At 47.4% G+C, this 26289-nt stretch overlaps 1 protein-coding gene across 3 annotated transcripts in view; it reads left to right on the top strand.

Annotated features, from left to right (window-relative positions):
• The window catches only part of WIPF1 (WAS/WASL interacting protein family member 1), a 504830-nt gene that overhangs the window by 136400 nt on the left and 342141 nt on the right, over positions 1-26289 (top strand). For all 3 annotated transcript variants that reach the window (XM_086956166.1, XM_086956167.1, XM_086956168.1), the window contains one exon: positions 7633-7738. The gene's annotated coding sequence lies outside the window, so the exon portion shown is untranslated. The remainder of the gene's footprint in view (positions 1-7632; positions 7739-26289) is intronic.

The raw sequence follows: 26289 nt of genomic DNA, 5'->3' as shown, positions 1-26289 counted from the left end.
TCCGCAAGCGTCAGGCATCCGCAAGCGTCAGACATCCACAAGCATCAGACATCCAAAAGCATCAGACATCCACAAGCGTCAGGAATCAGGCATCCACAAGCGTCAGGAATCAGGCATCCACAAGCGTCAGGAATCAGGCATCCACAAGCGTCAGGAATCCGACATCCACAAGCGTCAGATATCCGACATCCACAAGCGTCAGGAATCAGACATCCACAAGCGTCAGGCATCAGATATCCACAAGCGTCAGGCATCCGCAAGCGTCAGGCATCCGCAAGCGTCAGGCATCCGCAAGCGTCAGACATCCGCAAGCGTCAGGCATCCGCAAGCGTCAGACATCCGCAAGCGTCAGACATCCGCAAGCGTCAGACATCCACAAGCGTCAGGAATCAGGCATCCACAAGCGCCAGGAATCAGACATCCACAAGCGTCAGGAATCAGACATCCACAAGCGTCAGGAATCAGACATCCACAAGCGTCAGGAATCCGACATCCACAAGCGTCAGATATCCGACATCCACAAGCGTCCGACATCCACAAGCGTCCGACATCCACAAGCGTCCGACATCCACAAGCGTCCGACATCCACAAGCGTCCGACATCCACAAGCGTCCGACATCCACAAGCGTCCGACATCCACAAGCGTCCGACATCCACAAGCGTCCGACATCCACAAGCGTCCGACATCCACAAGCGTCCGACATCCACAAGCGTCCGACATCCACAAGCGTCCGACATCCACAAGCGTCCGACATCCACCAGCGTCCGACATCCACCAGCGTCCGACATCCACAAGCGTCCGACATCCACAAGCGTCCGACATCCAACATCCACAAGCGTCCGACATCCACAAGCGTCCGACATCCACAAGCGTCCGACATCCACAAGCGTCCGACATCCACAAGCGTCCGACATCCACCAGCGTCCGACATCCACCAGCGTCCGACATCCACAAGCGTCCGACATCCACAAGCGTCCGACATCCACAAGCGTCCGACATCCACAAGCGTCCGACATCCACAAGCGTCTGACATCCACAAGCGTCAGACATCAGACATCCAAAAGCGTCAGACGTCAGACATCCACAATCGTCAGGAATCAGACATCCACAAGCGTCAGGCATCAGACATCCACAAGCGTCAGGCATCAGACATCCAAAAGCGTCAGACATCAGACATCCACAAGCGTCAGGAATCAGACATCCACAAGCGTCAGGCATCAGACATCCACAAGCGTCAGGCATCCGCAAGCGTCAGGCATCCGCAAGCGTCAGGCATCCGCAAGCGTCAGGCATCCGCAAGCGTCAGGCATCCGCAAGCGTCAGGCATCCGCAAGCGTCAGACATCCGCAAGCGTCAGACATCCGCAAGCGTCAGACATCCGCAAGCGTCGGGCATCCACAAGCGTCAGACATCAGACATCCAAAAGCGTCAGACATCCAAAAGCGTCAGGCATCTTTAAGCGTCAGGCATCTTTAAGCGTCAGGCATCTTTAAGCGACAGGCATCTTTAAGCGTCAGGCATCCTCAAGCGTCGGGCATCCTCAAGCGTCAGGCATCCACAAGCGTCAGGCATCCACAAGCGTCAGACATCAGACATCCAAAAGCGTCAGACATCAGACATCCACAAGCGTCAGGAATCAGACATCCACAAGCGTCAGACATCCGACATCCACAAGCGTCAGACATCCGACATCCACAAGCGTCAGACATCCACAAGCGTCAGACATCCACAAGCGTCAGGCATCCACAAGCGTCAGGCATCCACAAGCGTCAGGCATCCACAAGCGTCAGGCATCCACAAGCGTCAGACATCCACAAGCGTCAGGAATCAGACATCCACAAGCGTCAGGAATCAGACATCCACAAGCGTCAGGCATCAGACATCCACAAGCGTCAGGCATCAGACATCCAAAAGCATCAGACATCCACAAGCGTCAGACATCCGACATCCACAAGCGTCAGACATCCGACATCCACAAGCGTCAGACATCCGACATCCACAAGCGTCAGACATCCACAAGCGTCAGACATCCACAAGCATCAGGCATCCACAAGCGTCAGGCATCCAAAAGCGTCAGACATCAGACATCCACAAGCGTCAGGCATCGGACATCCACAAGCGTCAGGCATCAGACATCCACAAGCGTCAGGCATCCGCAAGCGTCAGGCATCCGCAAGCGTCAGGCATCCGCAAGCGTCAGGCATCCGCAAGCGTCAGGCATCCGCAAGCGTCAGGCATCCGCAAGCGTCAGGCATCCGCAAGCGTCAGGCATCCGCAAGCGTCCGGCATCCGCAAGCGTCGGGCATCCTCAAGCGTCAGGCATCCACAAGCGTCAGGCATCAGACATCCACAAGCGTCAGGCATCCGCAAGCGTCAGGCATCCGCAAGCGTCAGGCATCCGCAAGCGTCAGGCATCCGCAAGCGTCAGGCATCCGCAAGCGTCCGGCATCCGCAAGCGTCAGGCATCCGCAAGCGTCCGGCATCCGCAAGCGTCGGGCATCCTCAAGCGTCAGGCATCCACAAGCGTCAGGCATCCACAAGCGTCAGACATCAGACATCCAAAAGCGTCAGACATCAGACATCCACAAGCGTCAGGAATCAGACATCCACAAGCGTCAGACATCCGACATCCACAAGCGTCAGACATCCGACATCCACAAGCGTCAGACATCCACAAGCGTCAGACATCCACAAGCGTCAGACATCCACAAGCGTCAGACATCCACAAGCGTCAGGCATCCACAAGCGTCAGGCATCCACAAGCGTCAGGCATCCACAAGCGTCAGGCATCCACAAGCGTCAGGCATCCACAAGCGTCAGGAATCAGACATCCACAAGCGTCAGGCATCCGCAAGCGTCAGGCATCCGCAAGCGTCAGGCATCCACAAGCGTCAGGCATCCGCAAGCGTCAGGCATCCGCAAGCGTCCGGCATCCGCAAGCGTCGGGCACAAACATCAGACATCCACAAGCGTCGGGCATCCACAAGCGTCAGGCATCCGCAAGCGTCAGGCATCCGCAAGCGTCAGGCATCCGCAAGCGTCGGGCATCCGCAAGCGTCGGGCATCCGCAAGCGTCAGGCATCCGCAAGCGTCAGGCATCCGCAAGCGTCGGGCATCCGCAAGCGTCGGGCATCCGCAAGCGTCAGGCATCCGCAAGCGTCAGGCATCTGCAAGCGTCAGGCATCTGCAAGCGTCAGGCATCTGCAAGCGTCAGGCCTCTGCAAGCGTCAGGCATCCGCAAGCGTCAGGCATCCGCAAGCGTCAGGCATCCGCAAGCGTCGGGCACAAACATCAGACATCCACAAGCGTCGGGCATCCACAAGCGTCAGGCATCCACAAACATCAGGCATCAGACATCCACAAGTGTCCGGTATCCACAAGCATCAGACATCCACAAACATCAGGCATCAGACATCCACAAGTGTCTATCCACAAGCATCAGACATCCACAAACATCATCATCAGACATTCACAAACGTCCGGCATCCACAAGCATCTGCCATCCAAAGGCTTCAGGCATCTTTAAGCGTCAGGCATCTTTAAGCATCAGGCATCTTTAAGCTTCAGGCATCTTTAAGCGTCAGGCATCTTTAAGCGACAGGCATCCTCAAGCGTCAGGCATCCTCAAGCGTCGGGCATCCTCAAGCGTCAGGCATCCACAAGCGTCAGGCATCCACAAGCGTCAGGCCTCCACAAGCGTCAGGCCTCCACAAGCGTCAGGCCTCCACAAGCGTCAGGCCTCCACAAGCGTCAGGCCTCCACAAGCGTCAGGCCTCCACAAGCGTCAGGCCTCCACAAGCGTCAGGCCTCCACAAGCGTCAGACATCCACAAGCATCAGACATCCACAAGCATCAGACATCCACAAGAACTAAAACTACTGTGGTAGAAATTGCTCTTGTGGAACATTGCTGGGAAGCAGAGGCAAAGGTGGTAGATGTCTCACTTCTTAGCTTTTGCAATTTAATTTGTTTGCAGGAAACCTTTATAACTTAATGAATTTCGAGCTTTCAAAGATTTTGCATTATTTTCAGCTAAAGGAAGTGTAAAAGGTGGCATAATGACAGAGTTCACTAAACATGGACTACAGGAACACAGCATAGTAGTGTCCAAGGACTAGGCATCCACAAGCATCACCCATCGGACATCCACAAGCATCAGGCATCCAAAAAGGGTCTGGCATGCACAAGCGTCAGCCATCCACAAGCGTCAGGCATCCACAAGCGTCAGGCATCCACAAGCGTCAGGCATCCACAAACATCAGGCATCCACAAACATCAGGCATCCACAAACATCAGGCATCCACAAACATCAGGCATCCACAAACATCAGGCATCAGGCATCCAAAGGCATCAGGCATCCAAAGGCATCAGGCATCCAAAGGCATCAGGCATCCAAAGGCGTCAGGCATCCAAAGGTGTCAGGCATCCAAAGGTGTCAGGCATCCACAAGCGTCAGGCATCCACAAGCGTCAGGCATCCACAAGCGTCAGGCATCCACAAGCGTCAGGCATCCACAAGCGTCAGGCATCCACAATCGTCTCGCATCCATAAGCGTCAGGCATCAGGCATCCACAAGCTTCAGGCATCCACAAGCATGACGCATCCACAAGCGTCAGACATCCACAAACATCAAACATCCACACGTGTCAGACATCCACACGTGTCAGACATCCACACGCGTCAGACATCCACACGCGTCAGACATCCACACGCGTCAGACATCCACACGCGTCAGACATCCACACGCGTCAGACATCCACACGCGTCAGACATCCGCAAGCGTCAGACATCCGCAAGGGTCAGACATCCGCAAGGGTCAGACATCCGCAAGGGTCAGACATCCGCAAGGGTCAGACATCCGCAAGGGTCAGACATCCGCAAGGGTCAGACATCCACAAGCGTCAGACATCCTCAAGCGTCAGACATCCTCAAGCGTCCGGCATCCTCAAGCATCAGACATCCACAAGCGTCAGACATCAGGCATCCACAAGCGTCAGACATCAGGCATCCACAAGCGTCAGACATCAGACATCCACAAGCGTCAGACATCAGACATCCACAAGCGTCAGACATCAGACATCCACAAGCGTCAGACATCAGGCATCCGCAAGGGTCAGACATCCACAAGCGTCAGACATCCACAAGCGTCAGACATCCACAAGCGTCAGACATCCACAAGCGTCAGACATCCACAAGCGTCAGACATCCACAAGCGTCAGACATCCACAAGCATCAGACCTCCTCAAGCGTCAGACATCCTCAAGCGTCCGGCATCCTCAAGCATCAGACATCCACAAGCGTCAGACATCAGGCATCCACAAGCGTCAGACATCAGGCATCCACAAGCGTCAGACATCAGACATCCACAAGCGTCAGACATCAGACATCCACAAGCGTCAGACATCAGACATCCACAAGCGTCAGACATCAGGCATCCGCAAGCGTCAGACATCCACAAGCGTCAGACATCCACAAGCGTCAGACATCCACAAGCGTCAGACATCCACAAGCGTCAGACATCCACAAGCGTCAGACATCCACAAGCATCAGACATTTTCAAGCGTCAGACATCAGACATCCACAAGCGTCAGACATCCGCAAGCGTCAGACATCAGACATCCACAAGCGTCAGACATCAGACATCCACAAGCGTCAGACATCAGACATCCACAAGCGTCAGACATCAGACATCCACAAGCGTCAGACATCAGGCATCCACAAGCGTCAGACATCAGGCATCCACAAGCGTCAGACATCAGACATCCACAAGCATCAGACATCAGGCATCCGCAAGGGTCAGACATCCACAAGCGTCAGACATCCACAAGCGTCAGACATCCACAAGCGTCAGACATCAGACATCCACAAGCGTCAGACATCAGGCATCCACAAGGGTCAGACATCCACAAGCGTCAGACATCCACAAGCGTCAGACATCCACAAGCGTCAGACATCCACAAGCGTCAGACATCCACAAGCGTCAGACATCCACAAGCATCAGACATTTTCAAGCGTCAGACATCAGACATCCACAAGCATCAGACATCAGACGTCCGCAAGCGTCAGACATCAGACGTCCGCAAGCGTCAGACATCAGACATCCGCAAGCGTCAGACATCAGACATCCACAAGCGTCAGACATCAGGCATCCACAAGGGTCAGACATCCACAAGCGTCAGACATCCACAAGCGTCAGACATCCACAAGCGTCAGACATCCACAAGCGTCAGACATCCACAAGCGTCAGACATCCACAAGCGTCAGACATCCACAAGCGTCAGACATCCACAAGCGTCAGACATCCACAAGCGTCAGACATCCACAAGCATCAGACATTTTCAAGCGTCAGACATCAGACATCCACAAGCGTCAGACATCAGACGTCCGCAAGCGTCAGATATCAGACGTCCGCAAGCGTCAGACATCAGACATCCGCAAGCGTCAGACATCAGACATCCGCAAGCGTCAGACATCCACAAGCGTCAGACATCAGACATCCACACGCGTCAGACATCAGACATCCACAAGCGTCAGACATCAGACATCCACAAGCGTCAGACATCCACAAGCGTCGGACATCAGACATCAAGCATCCACAAGGGTCAGGCATCCGCAAGGGTCAGGCATCCGCAAGGGTCAGGCATCCGCAAGGGTCAGGCATCCGCAAGGGTCAGGCATCCGCAAGCGCCAGGCATCCGCAAGCGCCAGGCATCCGCAAGCGTCAGGCATCCACAAGTATCAGACATCCACAAGCGTCAGGCATCCACTAGCATCTGCTCTTCTAGGCACTAAACATTGCCCAGGTTTATACTTGCATATAATGTGGGATTTGAGTATATTTCATGTATTTTGGGATTGAAAGGATCTGGTCCCTGCTAATTGTCGAGGAACTAGGCGCTGCATTGCAGGTCTCATAATGACAGGTGGGAGGTTCCCTGGTTTTCCACTGTCACTATTGTGGTTGCTGACAGTGGCCCTCACACAGAGGATTTTCAGAAGTTTATTTCATTAGGATGTGTCCGTGTGAATACGGAAGGCGTGCATTTCACACGTGCCTTCGAACTCGTTCTTGATTGGGTTCCACTTATTGTAGCAGACACACAGAAAAACTGCTCTCTGCAGACAGCATAGCTGTTTGTGTGGAAATGTACACAGCCATTTACGGGCGCTACCAGCATCCTGCGAAGAAACGCGCATTGTGGAAGTAAGCGGTGCAAGTAAGAGGGGAAGTTCTCGTTTTGCAGAACCTCGCAACTTCCGGTGAGACCGTGACTGGGGAAGTAGCAAAAATAAATTCAGGTTAAGAGAAGCAAATAACGCTGCATGTTACGCTGGAAGTAAGCACGAAGCTTAGCCTGCGTAGGAAGTCACTCGTTGCTGCTGAAGGCATTTTCTTGTTTGCAGAGATGCTGCTAGATATGACGACATGAGCAGAACCATGAGTTGTCGCTTAAAATCCAATATTAATGTGAACACGGAAGTCGAGAAGCATTAGAAGTACTGTCGATTTTAAATATCAATGTGTATACGTTGTGTGTGTACTGTTCAGTTCTGAATGAAAATGTTACATCTATGGATATGACGTACATCGGAATGCGTTAAAATGTGTAACAGACTCGCTTTTATTTCAGCCTTTAACAATACGAATACGAATGAATAAGTGAGCTGGAATGACTGGTGCCCGAATTCACTTTTGAAGAAGCCGTTTTCCCTAGTAAGAGGAGATCCCATCAACTGGTAAGAAAGCCAACACCAATGGGTGTATCTAGAGGGTCTCATTACTTTTATAGGAAACACTTCTTAAACTACCTCAATTAACTGTGTTTCTTTTAATCATGTAGCTTTATATGACTCCTTGCTTTTGTTGAAAGTCTTTCGATAAAACAAATTACGTTATACATTTTCTTTTTACTTAGCACTGTGCTTGTTAGTGTCTGGCGTGACACCGTGAAGTAGATGTAGGCATGGCGAATTGTGGTGCATCATTTGTAAATACAGAGGCCCAACAGTTATCCTCGGATACCGCCGCTGGTGCTGCCTTATGCCTGGGTTGATGAATACTAAGTGCTCGTAGTCTTCCTTCCACCTCTCAAGTCTTTCTTCAACTTCTCTACACTTCCTAACTCATTATCGCACTCTTGCAGGATCTTTTTCATCCCTGTTTTCATTAAAATAAAATAAAAAATGTTCATTTCTTTCTCTACCTCCTCCTTTCTCGCTTTCCTGCCTTTCACTCTCTTGCCTGAGATGATGGAAAAATATGTCATGGTCCTCAAAGATGATGCTGGTGCCTGCCGCTGGCAGTCTTCTCTACAAATGTAACACTGGCAACTAACAAGTATGTTCACTCCATTATTTTGGGGTCAAGCACCTAGACCCTTTCTCAAGCTCAGGAGAGGATGGAAGAGTTCCCGCAGGTCACTGCTTCGAATGATCCCTCCAGGGTGAAGTCTGTCTTTGATCATTCTCAGATGGATAACATGATTATCATTATGTTTTAGTAATACCTGTTGAGTGTGGGGAAATGAATATTCAGTTCAAGGAGTGCATCGCACAACGCTCCAGTATGGTTTTATATATGGAATAAAGTGCCCACTGGCATCCATTAGGAATATAATACAATTTACTGATGAGTCTCATCACCATATAAAAGAAAGAGATCAAAGGCAGAGTTCCTTTAACGGATCCTGGAACTTCCAGTATGTTCCTCAATACCACACTTAATAAGACTTGTTGTAAATGGTGCCCTGATACCTTCACATTTGCATGTTTTGCACAGTGTAGAGGTAACCATGATATGACATGAGATGGAAATAGAAAAACCTGAAATGGTTTTTGGAGCCCTGAGTTCCAGTACTGCTAAATGTAAACACAGCAGTAGATCACCATCTTTTGTGATTGATTCACACGCAAACATACCTTTTCGAGAGTCAATAAAAAGCATTTACATTTTGGTAGTATATAGAAAAACTCTGTCTTTCTTAAACATGGCTTACTAGATACATCTGTTATTGGCATTGGAGCTTTCTGGGATCCGACAAGGCTTCCTTTCAGTAGAGATGTGGTGTGCTTCACCTTTGTCACAGTGTAGCAGCACCATGGGTGTTTGGCGGACGTGAGAATTGGGGGGTCATGTTCATGGGAGGTTGCAGCCATTGATGAGAATGAGAGGAACATTTGGAGCAATATCTTACATACCTACTTTGCCAAGGTTCTTTAGTTTTAAATGCTGTGCACCAACTGCTCTGCCTGGTTCCATGGGGCCATCAGTGGCTGTGGGACCTTTGTCACTATTATGTCTTCCCTGTGGCTCACTTTAGACATCGTAAGCTTCAGGTAAACTGATGTCTGATTTGGTGTCTTCCAAACAGAACATTTGGTTCATGCTGGTTGGACTCTTGTCTGATATTTAACTTATGAATGTGTTGCGTCTTTTTGAAGGGGGATTGCCTTTTCATGCCAGTCTTGGATAGCTAGTTGTTTGAGTGAAATGATAGGACATTTATGCTTCAAACCTAAGAACTTCTCCCCTATCACAGAGGAACCGAACGTGCTTCCAGTATGTGCCTTTACAGGTGTTCAAAACTAAAAAGAATACCCAAAGTAGCTAAACTGTTGATCCACACTGAAGAGAGAAGTTCTTCCACGTCCTCTGGTTTTGCATCCATTCTGGCAGAATCCGCGTGAGGTGACGCCTCTCCTTATTGTGAAGTGCTATGCTTTTTTATAGCTTCGTTCCATTTCTGTTCGCCCAAGCAACTTTTTGTAAAGTCCCAGAACACAATGAATTCCACAACTGTAGTCTGAAAGCTTGCTTGTCTTGAAAATTCTCGAGTGAATTTCAATATGTGCTTCTCAGAAAGTCCTCCCCAGCTTCCAATTCTGAATATAAAACAATGTTTTTAAGGGAAGAAACTTTCAATGTAGTAAATATTTAGCAAGTCTTAGGAGACTGCAGTCCAAGGAATACATGTTCTCTCTGGGCTAGAAGGATCTGCTCGTCTATATTGCTATCAGTCCAGTTCCCTGTAAATTCTAGTGCCAGTTCAGAACATTTCTTTTTGGCCTTACTCTTGTGCAATATGGAGACACAATAAGGATAGTTAATATCTGTATGTATTGTTACTGGGTAAGTGGATACTTAGTGGTATGTTTGAGATAGAAGTGATTTCCCTTTTCCTTTGAGGTATCATTCTGTTAGTCGATGGAGCGAGTCAATTCTTCAGTGAGGCTGCAGATACATTTTCCTTCACCCAGTATTTTTAATAATGGTTAGCTTCCATTCCAATAGTGTACCACAGACATACATGTCTCTCATATATGGCAATTCATTTCAAGACCCACTTCTGACCTGTAGTCCAGCAAGTTAAATATCCATATGTTTGTTCCATCTCTAAATGAGGCCAGAACATATTGCTCAGTGTGAAGCTTTTGCCTGCATATCATCATGACTTTCTCTTAGCAGGTAAAGGAGGACAGTATTCTCCAGTGAACCTCGAGCTGACTCTTTTTCTGGCTGGGATGGGACTAAGTCCGACAGCATTCCTTGTGGGTGGCGACGATGAGGAGGGACAAGCTTATACCAGCGCTTTGCTTCTCCAACATCACGGGGCCTCGAGCTGACTCTGTTGTTGGCTGGCGTGGGACTACGTCCCCCAGCATTTCTTGTGTGTGGCGAGGAGGAGGAGGGGCACGCTCATACTAGCGCTTTAAAGCGCCTTGCTTCTCTTGCAGCGCAGTTTTGAGCTGATTCTGTTGCTGGCTGGAGTGGGACTATGCCCCATAGCATTCCTTGTGTGCAGTAAGGAGGGGCACGCTCATACCAGCGCTTTAAAGTGCTTTGCTTATCCCGCAACGCAGGACCTCGAGCTGAATCTGTTGCTGAGTGGATTGTGACTACTTCCCCCAGAATTCCTTGTGCGTGGTGTGGAGGAGGGGCACACTCAGACCATCGATTTGCTTCTCCCTCATCATTGGACCTTGAGCTGACTCCGTTGCGGGGTGGGACTACGTTCTCAAACATTCCTTGTGTGTGGCAAGGAGGAGGAGGGACACACTCATACTAGCGCTTCAAAGCGCTTTGCTTGTCCAGTAGCGTGGGATGCGCCCAGGCCAAGAGCGGGCCCATCTGCGCCCGTCCGAGGTTGAACATGGCTGGGCTGGGCCTACTCCTTTAGTTCTCCACAAGTCATCATCTTCCCTGAACTCCCTTGCCTGACTGAAAGTTAGACATTCCTGTCTCCTATGAAACTGTCTGGTCTTTTGTTCTCATGGAGAGCTTAGATTTTGGGCCCTGGAGTTGGGGAAAAGAAAGGCTATACCCTCTAAATTCCCATGTGGCCTTTTGACTATTGATAACTTTTTGGCCAGAGCAGTGTGGGGCATTACAAAGGAAATAGATTTGGCTGAGCGGTGCCTTTTCTTGGACTTGGGGGGCACTCTGTATCATTCTTTGTGGGTGCTCTCATTTCAGATCAAGTTAATCATGGGGAGTTCCTGATTTCCGTGGTCGGTGCGGTAACATTTTCTGTTGAACCAGTTGAGGGATCTTCAGCACAGGTGTGACCACACTGCCGAAGTCCTATTGCCACGCACAAGCGAAAATCGAAAAACGTTAATGCAGGTAGGAAAGGTACTGTCAATAGCATCGACCCTGTGGTTTTGGGTGATGACGCACAAGAGCACTTGTGTATGGCAACTTGGGTTCCTTTTTTCTCTCAACTAAATGAGCTCCTTAAATCCTGCCTGCCGCCTCTGATGGACATGCTTGTCAAAATTGAAGCTGAAGTGGTAAAAATCCCTGGACTCTTTGCTAATCGCTTTGGACATTGGGGTTTGGTCCATGTGGCGCTCCATGCTATACCCCTGTCAATCCCCCCTGCATCTGCTGCTAATGAAGCTAACAAAGCCAGGGCCTTGGAGTCTTTGTTGTCGAATTTTACCCAAGCTGTAATTCGAGGCCCATCAGAGATGTCCATTATTCCCAGACCTAAATAGGGTGTTCCAAGGGGTTGGCCATTCTCAGGGTGCTAATTTGGTTGCCCTGCCATAGTAATGCTCTTCCACATATTAACCTTCCTCCAGAAAGCTGTCCCTTTGTAGTGGTCTTGGGGAATGTCCCCAAAATTGAGGACCCCTCTTCAGAGTCCTGTGACCAGCTTAAGAACAAAGCTTGCCATTGGTTAGCTGACCACTCGAGTTTTACACTGCAAGATCAGAACATGGGATGGTTCGACGGGTGTACCAAATTGTTTTTCTTATAAGACTCTTCGTGGAGATTGTATTAATATGAATTTTAGGTACCCTTTTTGCTAGACGAGTCTTGAGGAGCTTTCAACAACAGCCTTTCCCTTAGAGTATTTCTACAGGCACCTGCAAGCTGGGTCCGTTCTGCTTTGCTCCCCACTCACTCTACAGAGGTCTGACCTTAGAATCTCCTATTCTTATAGATAAACACCATTAATTGACCTCCGTGGTCTGGACTGGTATCATCAGAGTGTAGCTACTAACAGCCTCTTTGTAGGAGCCTAATTCCTACTCTGGTTCCATGTAGGCAGGCCTCCCTATCAGATATTGTATCCCAGGATATAGTGTAAGCTAAAGTTGGCTGGCCAAGGGGAGTGTTGAAAGAAGGATTATGTCCTCTAGTGCAGTTTTGTTCAGCTCTGTGGTTGGGGATTGTTGTGTATTCCGGTCCAAATTAATCTGCTGGAGTGTGGCTGGTTATTTTCTAAAATGGCGGATGTGGATTGGCTTGACTATATAGCCAGCTTTGATCTTATTTTGCTCCAGGAAACTTGGTGCCTCAATCACCCAATTTGGGAAGGTTTTCTGGGCTTTAGGTAGGTCTGTGTTGAGATGCATACAGAACAGCTATTAGGAATGTAAAGCAAGCTGTTAAGCAAGAGATGCGAGATGGCTTGTGTCTTCCATACGACTTAAAGACTCTGTTGCAAACTTATGGAAATGGCGTTGGCCGGTTTGGGGACCAACTTCAGTACCGACAAATGGGTCACTCATTTTAATGCCATCTATTCCCAAGACGGGTCCATGGGCAGTAGGCCCATCGCTAGTTCCTCTTTCTTTCCATTATCAATAACGTTTGAACTAGGGCTTTCAGGGAAGGTTTGTGAGGCGATCATAGAGCCATTCCAAGAAAGCACTGGACCAAAAGGGGTCCCAATGGACCTCTATCAGGGGAATGTGGAATTTTGGGCCCCAGTCTTTAGGAAGTGATCAATAATACACCCCTATGTTATTTCCCAAAGTCATGGCATACTGCAGTAATTGTCCCAATTTATAAGAAAAAGTTGTAAAAAATGATCTAAGATGTTACAGACCCGATTCCCCTTCTGGATCTGGTCATTGGACGTATAGTGCTTAGAATAATTGAGGACTGTTCTAGAGCCAACCAGGTGATCTCCCAAGCATAATATAAGTTTAGGGAAGGACTCCGCACTACTGAGCAAGACCTTAACCTCCCTCTAATCGTCAACAAATACACATTTCCTAAAGTGGACTAGTTATTCCTTTAATTTATGGATTTATCAAGTGCGTTCGACAGGGTTAACTACAGCAAGTTTTAGGATGCTAATTTGACCCTATGGTTGGATGAGACTCTGGTTAATTTTCCCTGGGCACTACATTGTGGTTTCAGTGCTTCTTTTAGATTTGGGCCAGGAGAAGAATAGACTGATGCTTTTGAACGACATCGACGTTTTAATGCTTTCTTAATAGTTTCAGGGAAGGATATGCCCATGATAAAGTCAGCGCATGTTCCGGCTCTGCTTTTCACAGACAATGCTGTTTTAATGTCCCATACCCCCAATAGCTTGAGGGACTTAATCGCAGTTTTTTGATTTTTATGGACCGATTGGATCTGGACACCAATATAGCTAAAATCAAATATATGGTGTGCGAGAAGAGAGTTGGGAAGGTAGGCGTATTTCTTGTTAAAGGCAAACGTATTGAAAGGGTCACAACATTTCCTTACTTGGGGATTGTGTTTGATCAGAGATCCACATGTTCACGTTGCATAGCTAAGCGGTATCTTCACTTCAGTCATTCTGTGGATACACTGTTTGACTTTTCCAAGAGAGTGGGGAATAAGCCAGTACAGTCCCTACTACTACTAGTGGCAAAAGTGCCTACTGGTTTTCACGAATGGTGTAGGGGTCTGGGGTTACTGGGATGCTGCATCGATGCAGGTGGAGGGGAAATAGCTTCTGCCACTATCTCCTGGGATTAGGTTACCTCGTTCAACCCCACATTTCTTCCTTAATGAGGAGTTTGACATCCCATATGTAACTGATCAGATTAAGCCGGCCCCTTTGGTTATCTGGGCTTCTCTCTGGGCAAATGAGTCTCCCTCCCCTAAAAAGGAAATAATCTTTGATTGCCTGAGATGTGAGAAGGGTCCTAGTATTTCCTGGTTGAGTTATGTGAGATCTGTAGCTAAGGAAATCGGATGGGAGGATATGTTTTTATCTCCAACCTCCGTCACCAAGGCTGATATCAGAGGTAAAATAGCTTTCTGTGTCTTATAGCGGGCCTCCAGAGAATAGGAGCAGTTGCAAAAATCTCTCCTTTGGGACTATGTAATCATGCAACCCTCACCTGATCTCGAGCAAGATTTGAGTTAGGTGTTGAGTACCTGGGAATGTGCACTCTTATCCAAGTTTCGCCTGGTACTATTAGATCGTTACTTTGTTTTCTCCTGGCGCAGTTTTATACTGATGCTGTGCTAGTTTGCCTATGGGATGAGCCTGCTGTGCAATCTCTTGAGCACTTTATTTTCTTTCGTAAATATTACGTATTTTTTACCCGGAAATTTAAAAAAACAAATCTTAATATGCATGAATTTCAACTATTTACGAATGTTGCCCGATATCGAGGTCTGTTTCAACCCTGGTAGCTTTTTAAAACTTGCAGTCTTTAAATGAAGGTCTCTTCTTTTTTAAGATCCCTGGTTTTTATATGTATAGTATACTTGTATTGCTTTGAAGATGATGTATTTAATGTCTGTGATGCTTTTATGATTGTGTTTAAAGCAAATAAAGCTTTCTGATGATGATAATGGACCGCATATCGGTTCCTGGTTCCCCACTTTCATTAACCTTCAAACAATATGTTGGTTTTTCACCTCTCTATACCTTTGCAGACATCTAATCGAATATAGCCAAGTCAATTTGTAGAGCACATGGCTACCTCTCAGTGCTGAATTACACCAGTAGATCAAAAAATTCGGCCCAGCTAGGAACTGAGCAGGGGAAGGTTAGAGAAACGTCAAGTCTTAAGAGCCTTCCTGAAGGCAGGTTCGGATTCAGACTGGTGCAATGAGAGAGGCAGAGAGTTCCAGAATATCTCATCCAGATCTACAGCTTTTGGGTGCCATTTAAAAAAAAAAGAAGAAAGGTAGTTGAGCAGGGCCAGACTGGGAACCACAATCGGCCCTGGCAAAGTGCTCGGCCGGCTCAATCCCCCCCAATCCCCCCCCCCCCCACTCTGAGGGGTTGGGGGTGCCGCCGAACTCTTTGCCGGGGCCGGTTTTCGGCCGATTTTGTTACAGAGCCGATTTTGCAGCTATGCTGCATAAACGGCCCTGTAACAAAAACGGCCCTCACCCGTGCGGCGCACCAGGGATTGCCCGGTACCCGCTATGGCCAGTCTGGACCGGAAGTTGAGGATCTTAAAGATTTGCCGGGTTTGTAAGGTTTAAGAAGGGCATGAAGACTTTGAGGCCCCCTTACTGTAAAAAAAAAAAAAACCCTGAAGCCAATGCACAGGACAGCTTGATCTATGGGTAGCCAATGTAAATTGGCCAGGGACCTCCTTGCAGACCGGTGCCTTGGGATTTTAAGGAGAAGTTGTGCAGCAGCATTTTGAATAGTCTGTAGCCTCTTCTTAACACAGCCTGTGTAGCCTACATAAAGGGAATCCCCATAATCCAGCCGAGCTACGATCAAAGCCTGGATGACGAGTCTCTGTACGGTGGGATAGGTTATCCAACACTTTACTTAAGACTTACACTCCTAAAGTATTTTGCCGCAAGCGGTTCACTTGAACGTCCATTGTAAGCCTGTCATCTAACCAGATAGAAAGACAATGGCTCTAGGAAGGAAGTTGCAAGCACACAATTGCTTTGAAAGCATTCTATAGAATCTAATCTACCCGCGTTCTGTAAAAGGCTATCATAATGATTTAACTGTTTTCTGCATTAATGTTTTAAAGTGTACAAACAAATTACAACTATGTAAGTACCTTGATGGTAAAACTGGTGTAGTACCTACAGAAAGTCATAGCCCGCTTTCTGAAGCTGTGAAAGGTGGTAGGGGGCCCTTATCCTACACAGCAAGTAATCTTCTCAACTCAGATTACAAACTATTACCTACGTCTAGAGATGGAGGCAGCACCATGTGCATGTTTGTTACTACCCACATCACCCCCATGTTCACTTATCTTTGTGGTACGGGGGGTGCAGTTTCAGATTTCCCGTATCACAGTGCCAGTACCTACCAATGCATGTTCGCTTTGCTTTCCTAGAGTAAGGTAAGTTATGTGTAGGTACTTAAGCTGTATCATTCTCACCCTGGCAGAAATCACTATCTTTGTTGAGGCAATCTTCGTGTCCTGCCAGTCAATCTCATTTAGGGCGCCTCCCCATGTCTCCAACTCCCCTGTGAGCTCAGAAAAACATAATTTTTTAATGCTAAAACACCGATTTTATTTTAAACTGCTTGAAATTCCTTTGGTTAAGGCTAAAATTCAATTGGTGTAGTATAGGTTATTTTTTACTTCACTGAATACCAGTGCTTATAAACGGTGGAATAATATTGTTATGGTGTATGTTACTAATTTCGGATGGATAATCAGCTGTATTCTTCGTGACAGACTGACCTTGTGGTGAAAGGTAAAATGCAATTAGCTCTTAATACTCTTTCATCAAGCAAAACGATAAAGCATTCTGAGCTGACTAACAAACTACTTTACCCCGAGACTTCAGTAAGTAGCCTGAGCAAACGGTACGAAGTTATATTCATTTAACACAACCCGTAAATTGAAACCCTTTTATACAATTGCAGACAGGCTAGGAGAAGAAATAGTAATAAGGTCTGATCCAAAGTTTACAGATTTAATTATAAACTTGTTTGTGCAGCACCTCTTAGGTGCATATCTATGCCAGATGCCTATATCACATCCCATGATGTTTATGAAAGACTAATGCCAATACTCCACCCTATTGTCATACATGTCAGAATTATAATTTGGGAGACTAGTTTTACATTGCCTGTAGCTGCTACAATCCGAAGAGTATTGGTCAGTTCATCAAACTGAACAGTGATTTTTGACCATGTCAGCAAATGTCTTGATAACAAGTTTGAAAATTGCCCGATTATTAGTTTGGTAGGTAGTATGATAGACATTTCAGGACTGTGTACTTTGGCTAGAAGATTTGTGTTAATCTCAGTTGGTGGCTCGATTCATAGATATTCAGTTCTGCAAAATGATGGACTCTCCAGGTTTCAGACTGTAGTTCAGAAGGATGGTAAAAGTGAAGAACAATGAATACCTATTCCAACATTTCTTGTGAGCACATGTAAGAAAGCACATAGAGTTTTCTGTTCTTTATCCAGATTCCGATTTCTTTATTCTTTTCTTGAACGCAAACTTGTCAACGATTGTTAATCAAGCATCATTGCCTGGATTTCATCAGGGCTGGAAAACATATACATATTAGACTGATATTTCTGGGGAACAAATTGATCCTTGTATGTCGATTACATTTTTTACTGGGGGTCGCATTATTAACCGCATACTAATGATCTGGACAGGCTCCCTAGAACAACTGAAACAATTGTTGGTTATCTTGATCAGAGCCCCAGTAGCATGAAATGTATATTTAATTAGAACATTGGAATGTTGGGAGCTCCATTGAAAACAATGGAGTGCTCTGGGCTTATAATGGCTGGTATAGGCCTGGAGCTCCAACATTCCAATGTTTCTTTGTTCACAGCTCTGGCTGTGAACAAAGGCTTCAGGGAGCCTGAGGGGATTCCAATCCTCTCTCCTGCTCCTATAAGGCTTTGTTTTTTTTGTTAGAACATTCTGTCCTCTAGTGACAGAATGTTCTAATAGCCTTATAGGCCTTTGTAGATGGCCTATACCCCTATTAAAGTCCCTCTCCCTTGTTAAAGGCCCTCGCCTTCGGCTCGGGGCCTTTAACGCTGGAGAGGGCCTTTAATAGCCGGTATAGCCCTCTACGGCGGGCTATAAGGCTATTAGAACATTCTGTCACTAGAGGACAGAATGTGGAGGAGTGTGGCTCACTGATTAGAGCGGCAGACCCTGATGCAGAGGTCTGGCCCAAGACCAGGGTTCAATTCCCGACGCTGCAGGGTCCTGAGCCCAAAAATGTCCACGGACTCGATAATTCTCGCCTCGGTGCCTACTCTAATCATGGGGTCCCACGCTGCAACTCTAGGCAATAGCTTGCTTAATCTCCACTACGGCGGCCCACCCGCTGCGGGATGCCTGGCTTTCACCTTGGGGATGCCCAGAAGGGGTTATCTCACAGGGAAAAAGCCAGGACTGGTTCCCAAGGCAAGCGCCTTGATGCCTTCGGGTGATACGTGCGATACGTGCGCTATATAAGTCGCAATACAATATTAGAACATTGGAATGTTGGTAGCTCCATTGAAAACAATGGAGTGCTCCGGGCTTATAATGGCTGGTATAAGCCTGGAGCTCCAACATTCCAATGTTTCTTTGTTCACAGCTCTGGCTGTGAACAAAAGCTTCAGGGAGCCTGAGGGGATTCCAATCCCCTCACGCTTCCAAAAGGCTTTTTTTTTTTTTTTTTTTTTTAGAACATTCTGTCCTCTAGTGACAGAATGTTCTAATAGCCTTATAGCCCTTCGTAGATGGGCTATAAGCGTTAAAGGCCCGAGCCTTCGACTCGGGGCCTTTAACGATGGAGAGGGACTTTAATAGCCCTCCACGGTGGGCTATAAGGCTATATTACATCTCTGAGAGAATTAGTTTTTTTGATGTGGAGATTTTAAATAAAATGAAACCAAATACAAAGTAGACCCTTCAGAAAGGCAACCTCATCTAATGTAATACTTCATGCCGACAGCGCTCATCTCAGTTCTCAACTACAAGCTGTTCTGTACGGTGAGATGATGATGGTTAGATGGTAGTGCAGTGAAGAATGTTTTCTTACACACTTTAAGAGACATGACGGATGGTTTTAGAAAGGGGGTAGAAAACCAAGGTGATTGAGAATGCTTTTGATAGAATTTTTTGTTTCAAAAGAAAGGGTACTTTAAAGGAGCACAAAAGATCAAGTGCATGTCAAACACCAATTAACACTTTGCGGCTCATAGCATCATATGAGTGTGCTATTGAGAAACTTAGTAGGATTTTGAAAAGACATTGGAGTATATTGACAATTGACAATAACACAGCCAAATGGCTTACTAATAACCCCAGCATGGCCATCAACAGTGGTGTTATATTACGGAATATAGTAAGCCCCAGTTTTCCTCAATGAAAAGATACAGGGCAGTGGTTGACAAAAAAAGAATAAATGTTTTTTTTAAGTGTGAAGATTGAAGTGCATGCAGATATGGTGATAAGAATACGCACATATATTTCCTGTTACACAAAGTTTGTTATGTACACAATTGTTTGTAAATGTGGATTAATGTATATAGGCAATACTATCTGGCCACTGAGGGAACGAATATTTGAACACTTGAGAGCCCCTCTAGTGGTACATAGTCTGTCATGTTCTTTAAAGTCACAAGACTTTATCAAATGTCATGGTATTCAACACATACACGTACGTTCAAGGCATGGTAGCAGGATATTGATTTTACGTTAATTAAGGGCTGTTGAATACAATACAAAAACCACAGTTGATGGACAGAATGCAGAACAATGTCATACATTCACCCCAGTACAGAGATCTGGGCCTAAATCCATCGTTGTTTTGCACTCCACACCACCCCATTTCAGACATGGCCATATGCAAATCAGTCTGACCCTGTGCCTCATGGGAACAGTCCAGCCCGAACTGCCAAGCCATGCCTTCCCTGGACCGGAAACAAGCTTCCGAGGACTGGTTTCTGGCATTCCAGCCGTCTTCAGCCCGGCTTGCTTGAATCCAGTGGTGTGGAGTGCATGGGACTCACGTCTGAGCATACCCATCCCACTCGGGGTGACAAATGCAAAAACCACAGGTGGGTTGGGTATGCTCAGACGTGAGTCCCATGCTCTCCACACTCCACACACATTCAAGCAAGCCGGGCTGAAGACGGCTGGAATGCCAGAAACCGGTCCTCGGAAGCTTGTTTCCGGTCCAGGGAAGGCATGGCTTGGCAGTTCGGGCTGGACTGTTTCCATGAGGCACAGGGTCAGACTGATTTGCATGTGGCCATGTCTGAACTGGGGTGGTGTGGAGTGCAAAAAAACGATGGATTTAGGCCCAGATCTCTGTACTGGGGTGAATGTTTGACATTGTTCTGCATACTGTCCATCACCTGTGGTTTTTGCATGTTGAATACAATACAGCATTAATACTTATCAAAAACTGCAGAATTCTTTGGGTGATTGTCATATTAACAATAATTCTGTGTGCTAGTGTGCTTATACATAGGTTGTGATACTGGAGTATTGTATTAGAAATGTTTAAATTAACAAGTTGATGCACAGTAAGAATTATATTTTGTGTATGAAGGAGAATGTCAATGTAAACCAGTTATTAAAGGGGAGGATATGCTTCAGACTCTAGTACTGTCATAGTAGAGGAGTGTCATTCAGGCATGTGTATCCTTCTATACTGAATTTATCAGACTTACGATGACAGAACTATTATAGATTTGCAATTCAGGAGTCCCAATTCTACAGCCTTCATAATGTATAATACTCTGATCACAGCGCGCCTGCTTATTTCCCTAAATTAGACACGCAATCTTTGAATCGCCTTTTAGAAATGCCCTAATACAGGTCTTAATTGGCATCACAGAGGTAAGTCTGTCGTTTAATATTGGTGTGGTTCATTGTTGATTTTAGGATGAATGTTGAACTATTTTTTCAAAATATTGAAAGCTATGGACCCTTCTCAGCAGAAACTTGGTTTTTCGCTTTTGATAATTAAGGCATACCACACATTTGTATATCTCAAGTGAGGTAATAATTGTAGTGACTTTGATCTAAATATGAATACATGGGCCATTTAAGTCTGTTCCTCTCTTTTGATTTATGATTAGATACACTTAAAGTGGCAGCCATATAGGATGCCATGTTCACCTATACTATTTCAGATGCCTCTAGGTAGAAATATAATTCTTTGACTTGGAATTTATGATGTGCTACATATTTTTTTATCCCAAATGTGGTGATCCATATTTTGGTCTTGGTTAAAATTTGAGGATATGCATGGAATTTCACTTTTGTGGAGTAATTATGTGTGTTAAGCAGGAAACTGGTCAACTTAAGATGGTTGTCTCTGATTAATGAGTTTGCATGATTACACACTCTGTTTGTGATCAGATACATTTTTGATGTCACCAGTCTAGGAACCCGTGTTGCCAGTACTGTGATCTAATGACAGGTAGGTGAAAACCTTTCAGTGAGTGATGCATAGTTGCAGGATTAAATTGGCTAATACTTCAAATTGGGCTGTGGGAGATTTTACACATGGTGGTTTTATCTGTGATTTCAGAGGAGGGAAATACCTTGGGATCACATGACTGCCTCTTCACATGTGGGACTATACTTAATAAGATACCGAAGATTTATTAAGACTCGCTGTAAGTGGATATATTAAGCTTACCAGTTGGAGGTTGTAAGTGAGGACATGAGGTCAGTGGCGTCTTGTGAAATTGTAATGTGATTTTGCATTCTAATCGGTCGACAGGTATAATTATGTTAGCACTCCTGAGACCAGTTTAGATAAGGATATTGAAAATAATGTGAGTTATGACTTTTATGCTGAACCTTAGCAGGGCATTTAAGACCTTCTCTGATACCAATGCTTGAGCACTTAGCTACATTATTTTTTTTTAAAACCTTTATTGTACCTTCATATAAATACACAGCCATTCGCCTACAACCCAAAGGGCCGGCCGCTAATAATTGAGCATTGGATGTCGTGCATGAGGATAAGTCCATACTTTGATGACGTTGCTGAAAAGTAAAAGGTTTCATCACACGGCAAAGTAAAAAGGTACAAAACTGACGTTATGTTGCTAATCAGTAATGGTTTTGGTTTTCTGTTTTTTTATGAAAATAACAAAAAATAACAATGAGGAAATCACATTGCGGTCATCCAAAAGTAATTATTGCTGTATAGCTGTACTGAAAGTCTACCCGACAGTATGTGTTACTATTTATAGTCACAGATTCAAACCCAAGGTGACGGGCAGTGACGCCCATGTACCTATGTGTTACTGTATAGCAGTCCCAACCCGGTCTACCCATACTGCCAACTCCTCGGGACCCGGGCCCCCTCCCATTCACACTATCCTCTCCCCTCTGCAACCCTCTCTTGACCCCTCAGCCTATCTCCCCCTCTTCATCTGACTCCAACGGGTCGTCCTCTGGCAGAGGATCACAAATTTCACCTCGGTACACATTCCATGGGGTCCATATCTTGTTCCACTTCCCCGGGTATGCACGACTCAAGTATACCGCCCTCTGTCACCATTATCTTATCCATATTCATGCACCACTGCGACTTTGTCGGTAGTTCTGCCGCCCCCCAGCGCTGTGCGATATCTCTCTTGGCCACTATCATGCCTAACGTAACCCAAAGTTGGCCACATCTGGACAGGTCATTCGGTCCCCACACATTTAAGAGACATTGCCGCGGTTCTGGAAGTAGAGGTCTCCAGAGTCTGTGACACAGTGCGCATTATTTGTCTCCAATAGTCTTGGGTATGTGGGCAGTCCCAGATTGTATGGAAGAAGGACCCCTCCTCCCCACAGCCACGGAGACAGTAAGGATGTTGTATTCTGTGGATGCGATGTAATAGTGTCCTTGTGTAGTACACTCTGTGTAGGACCTTAAGCTGTACGAGTCTCAGCCTGGCTGAGATGCCTACCTCTTTTGGGGACGCTAGTGCCTTATTCCACTCGTGTTTGTCCAGGGCGTCCACTTCCCCTTCCCATCTTTCTTTCAATGAGGTCAGCGGGTCAGGTAAATTATTGAGGAGCTTGTGGTATGTCAATGATGTCGCTCGTTCAATCATGAAGTCGGTTAGAAGACGATCCTCCAGCGGGGATGATTCTGGTATATCCGCCCCGGAGGGGATGGCTGTGAGTAAAGCATGGCGTATCTGGACATAGCGGTATGATTCTTGTGGCCCCAGTTCGTACATTTCCCTCAATCAATCAATGAATCAATCATCGCATTTATATAGCGCACTACTTACCCAGAGGGTCTCAAGGCGCTGGGGGAGGGGGATCTGCTACTGCTCGAACAACCAGGTCTTGAGTTGCTTCCTGAAGGCGAGGTGGTCCTGGGTCAGGCGGAGGTGGGTGGGGAGGGAGTTCCATGTCTTGGCGGCGAGGTAGGAGAAGGACCGTCCCCCTGTGGTGGCTCTACGGATGCGAGGGATGGCGGCGAGGGCGTGGCTGGTCGATCGAAGCTGGCGTTTGGGAGCGTAGAAGTTGAGGCGGCTGTTGAGGTATCCTGGGCCTTGGCTGTGTAGGGCTTTGTGTGCGTGGGTGAGGAGACGGAAGGTGATTCTCTTGTTGACCGGAAGCCAATGCAGATCTCTCAGGTGTCCGGAGATGTGGCTGCGATGGGGGATGTCCAGGATGAGTCGTGCTGAGGCGTTTTGGATCCGCTGGAGTCTCTTCTGGAGTTTGGCGGTGGTTCCGGCGTAGAGGGTGTTGCCGTAGTCCAGTCGGCTGGTGACGAGGGCCTGGGTGACCGTCTTCCTGGTCTCGGTGGGGATCCACCGGAAGATCTTACGTAGCATGCGCAGGATGTTGAAGCACGACGAGGAGACGGCTTTGACTTGTCTGACTGCGAGGGGTCGAGGGATCCGTTCGTCTTGAGGAAGGTGGCCAGCTGCTTGTTGACTGTCTTCTCGATGACTTTTGCAGGAAACGGGAGCAGCGAGATGGGGCGGTAGTTCTTGAGGTCGGTGGGGTCAGCTGATGGCTTCTTTAGTAGAGCGCTGAGTTCGGCGTGCTTCCAGCTCTCCGGGAAGGTAGCGTTGTCGAAGGAGGTGTTGATGATGTCCCGCAGGTGGGGTGCGATGATAGCGTCTGCCTTGTTGAAGACGTGGTGAGGGCAGGGGTCGGTCGGCGATCCGGAGTGGATGGAGTTCATCGTGAGGACGGTGTCTTCGGTGCTGATCGGAGTCCAGGCGCGGAGGGTGATGGTGGGGGGCGGTGGTTCGGTCGTGGTGGTCGTGGTGTTCGTCGGTTGAGTGCTGAAGCTGTTGTGTATGTCAGCGATCATGTTGTGGAAGTAGGAGGCGAGGGAGTTGCAGAGGTCTTGCGAAGGGGTGATGTCGTTGTTTCCGGCGTTGGGGTTGGAGAGCTCTTTCACGATGTTGAAGAGTTCCTTGCTGTTGTGTGCGTTGTTGTCCAGTCGTTCCTTGAATGCTGTTTTCTTGGTGGCGTGAATCAGTTGATGGTGCTTTCGGGTGGCGAGCTTGAGGGTGGTCATGTTGTCCGGTGATGGGTCTTTTCTCCAAATGTAATAACCGCTCCCCTTTCCCACATGTCACCCACCGTGGATATCCCAATGGTGTCCCAGTGAGAGAAGCACTTGCTGTATATCAAATTTCCCAAGGCACGGGTATCCCAGAGCGGGGTGAGTTTGGTAATTTTCCCCTTCCAGCCCAGCGCCGCTAGTGCCGTATGCCACAGCGCTGCGGTAAGTCTAGTAGGTCCCGTTAATTTTCGCACTCGACGCAGGTCGTAGAGTGGGGCCAGCACAGTGTCGGTACCCAGTTGTGCCCTATCTGCTTGGAAAGCTGGGTCAGTCTGTGGAGCATGTATCCACTGGTTAATGGACTTAAGGTGAGCTGCCCAGTAATACAGGTTAAGATTCGGCAATGCGATTCCACCATCATACCAACCCCTGTGTAATTTGGCTTGTGCAATACGCGTCGGGCGATTGGTCCACAGCAGACCAGAAACTACTGCTGCCACCTTTTTGAAGTACCCTGGCGCCACTGGAAACTGCGTCTTCTCTAGTATGTATAGGAAGCGGGGTAAGGACATCATTTTATATAGCGCTGCTTTTCCCAGCATTGTCAAGGGCAACCCCGCCCAGAACTTGACGTCTTGTTTAAGCCGTTCCAGGGGTGGTGTCAGATTCAGTTGTACAAATACCGTTGGGTCCATTGTAACATGGATCCCCAAATATTTAAAAGAGGAGCCAGCTAGCCTTAAGGGGCAGTCGGGGCCCAGCACCTGGACCGGGCCTTTCAGAACATACATTTCTGATTTGTTCCAGTTGATCGTGTAACCTGAAATCTTACCATGATAATCACACAGGTTCAAGAGCACCGGTACACCACGCTCTGGGTCTGTTAAGTACACCAGCATGTCGTCCGCGTAAAGGGACAGTTGGTCTTCCCAGCCTTCTTACCATTGTACCCCTTTAAGTTAGGGCGTTTGCCTTATCAAATTAGCTAGTGGCTCCAGGGAGAGCGCGAAAAGCAAAGGTGAGAGGGGGCAGCCCTGGCGGGTGCCTCTCCACAGTGGGAATGTTCGGGGAAATGTGGCCATTTGCTACCACGTGTGCCATTGGTTTAGTGTACAGCAGTCTGATCCATGATATAAATTTCGAGCCAAAGCACAGACAGACCAGAACCTCGAACCGGTAGCTCCATTCCACTAGATCAAATGCCATTTTCGCGTCTAGGGCCAGTATTACTGCTTGATCGTGATTCAAGTCTGCTCTCACCAGTACCCCATGTACCCTGCAAAGGTTCAGTGCCGTGTTCCTATGGGGCATAAACCCAGATTGATCTGGATGTATGAGATCAGATAGATGTCATCAACCGGTTGGCTAGGAGCTTGGCCAAAATGTTACCTTCGCGTTCAGCAGAGAGATAGGGCGGTACGAGGAGCAATCCTCTTGCGGTTTCCCGGGTTTAGGAATCGCTACTATAGTGGCCGTTCTCTGATCAAGCAAAAGTTCACCCCTTTCTAGGCATTCCTCATACATATCAAGTAAATGTGCACTTAGCTCCTCTGACTGAGACTGATACCATACTACTGGAATGCCATTTGGTCCAAGAGCCTTGCCAGGTTTC

Source organism: Lissotriton vulgaris, chromosome 2_1 (genome assembly GCF_964263255.1).
Source record: "Lissotriton vulgaris chromosome 2_1, aLisVul1.2, whole genome shotgun sequence".
NCBI classification, from domain to species: domain Eukaryota; kingdom Metazoa; phylum Chordata; class Amphibia; order Caudata; family Salamandridae; genus Lissotriton; species Lissotriton vulgaris.
Note: the sequence above shows the minus strand (reverse complement) of the source record. Positions and strands in the feature narration are given on the sequence as shown.